This window comes from Fundulus heteroclitus, chromosome 15, assembly GCF_011125445.2.
Source record: "Fundulus heteroclitus isolate FHET01 chromosome 15, MU-UCD_Fhet_4.1, whole genome shotgun sequence".
In the NCBI taxonomy this organism is placed as follows: Eukaryota; Metazoa; Chordata; class Actinopteri; order Cyprinodontiformes; family Fundulidae; genus Fundulus; species Fundulus heteroclitus.
Genome location: NC_046375.1, coordinates 10,390,470 through 10,393,075, shown reverse-complemented (window position 1 = coordinate 10,393,075; position 2,606 = coordinate 10,390,470).

The following is a 2,606-nucleotide window of genomic DNA, read 5'->3' as shown; positions in this document are numbered from 1 at the left end:
AATGTATAACTGTGGAAAGCACAACATAGTAAAAGTACGGGTCAATATTTGCCATCTTACTTTAACAATAAACACCTAATCAAAAGTTTTTTTGTTTATCTAAAAGTCCTTAGTGGCAGGAGTATCAGCGTGTTTAGTGATGTAATATCACATTATTGTAGGTGGATTTCTTTGGCGCCTTGTATTTGGGGTCAGGACCCCACTGTGGTTCATAAAACAGCAGGTAGATGGTCTTCATATGACTTACAGACTAACTATATTTACATTAAAATATGCTGATATAACTGTAAAAAAACATTTGAGGCTTGTTTGTATTGCCACTATGCAATACTTAATTTACCCTTTGTTGTGTTATTATAATAAACAGTCCTTTAGTTACGTTTTATGTTTACTTTATTAACATATTTTAAGTTCACGTTCTGGCTGCCGTGTCCGTCTCATTCTAGCTGTTGTTCTCCGTCCTCCCTGGCTCCTCTCGCAATAGCTCAGTAAACATCAACTATAGTACACCTTTTATTTTAGTAGTGTTTATATAGCCTACTTCAGTTTGCAACTTTTGGATTTCTGTTAACCTTTGTTATTGTTAATTTACGGGTTAGGGGTATTATAGTGCCAACTATTTCCAAAAGATACAGTGCTGTGGCAAAGTATTTGCCCTTTCACAGATTTACTCTGTTTTTGCAATTTTTCAATCACACTTAAATGTTTCAAATCATAAAACAATTTTAATATGAGACGAAGGTACCCTGCACAAATTGAAAAACCTAGTTTTAAAAATAATTTATTTTTTTTAGTAAGGGAAAAACTATCAACATTGACCTGGCCCTATATGAGAATAGACTACTCCCCTGGTTAAATCATAATAGATTAACTTTGGTTAACCACTTTTTGGAAGACCGAGCACCCATCCCCGGGCCTAAAGACTACAGGACTTTAAGATATAAACTTGTTTTGACAACATGAAATGGGCAAAGAAGTCTCGTAAGGCAACGCATCCAGCTCTGATCTAAAGAAATTCAAAAACTGATGAGAAACAAAGTCACTGACATCTAATAGTATCGGAAAGGGTATTACAAGTCTATTTCTATAGTCTTTGGTACTATAGTAAACTACAATGACTGCCATTTTCTACAAATGAAGAAAATATTGAACAAAAACATGAACCTTCCAAGGAAGTGGTCAAAAACATTTCTGGCTCATCCAGCAGGCCTCACGTGCCTCAGTTAAGGTCAATATTAATGGTTCAATAACAAAATGATTGATGATCTGAAAGATTTGTGTGACACAAAAACAAAAAATAAATAAATAAAAGAAATCCAGAAGGGGGGAATTGCTTTCACTGCACGGAGTACGCATAGACCTCATGAACAGTGTAAAACATTTCTGCACATTCAAATTTAAATAGTTTGTTGACCCAAGGGGACAATGCTTTTGCAGCGGAGTCCATTAAGTATGCATATGACAATAAAAACTCACAAGACCCAAGAATAAAAGCAGAAATCATTCATCATAAATCAATCAATAAATCACCAATCAACCTTTATTTATAGAGCACTTTACGCATCCAAAGTGACCAACATGTTGGACAGCTCAATTTAAAAGGAAAGAAAAAAACAAAAAAAATGACAAATAATTATACAGACAACTACAATAAAACAAATAGACAAAAGAAAGAAGCGTTAAAACCAGAAAAAACAGTCCGTAAAAGAAACTAAAAGAATAATAATAAGTATTAGTATTATATTCTACAAGATTATATTAGGACTCCCTGCAGCACAATTCATTTTAAATAATTAAAAAACCCAACTGCTGAAGGAATAAAAGACACCAGATACCATTTTGTTCTTGCCCTTTGTGCATAAGTAAACCTCATTCACGGTTTAAGTCTGAACTCAGTGTGCAGCGGATGCTGAGGGTTTTTAAAAGTGAGTCTTGTTCTGAAGAACTGATCAAGGTTTCTCGAATCCGCTCCAGCAATCTTTGTAAAGACCTTAACCACATATACAAGTTTGTTACAAATTTCTGATTTCTGAAATAATTTGAAACACACATACAGACCCATATTTATTAAATAAATAAGAACAAACTAAACAGAGATTTCATAAGATACAGAAACAAGTGCATCATTTTGTCATTCTACTAAATAAAACACATTTTACAACTAAGCAATTTTTCTGTTTGCGGGTAGTTAGTAAAACACAACTACTTGGTGAAAACTGTCACAAACTAATTAAGGAAATAAATAACAGAAATAGCTGTTGTTGATAATGACACTTCAATTCAGGGTTTGTTTTAAAATGTAAAGCAAAAAGATAATTGAAAAAATAAATAAGCAATGACAAGAATTCTTTGATTCTCTTCAGACTGTAGTTTTTTAAAGAGCTTTATGTCTGCTTTTACCTACTATTGCACGTTAAACACAGAGACGACACAGCTTAATCCCATAGGCAGAGATCTTGATCGGTTGATAAACCGCTCTGAGCTTCAAAATATACCGTAAATCTTACGAAATGCTTCTGTCCAGTCATAAAATCTACAGATTATTATTCAAACATTACACATTACGAACAATAAACTTTCAGTTCAATAAAGTTTTCCTTGTTTTA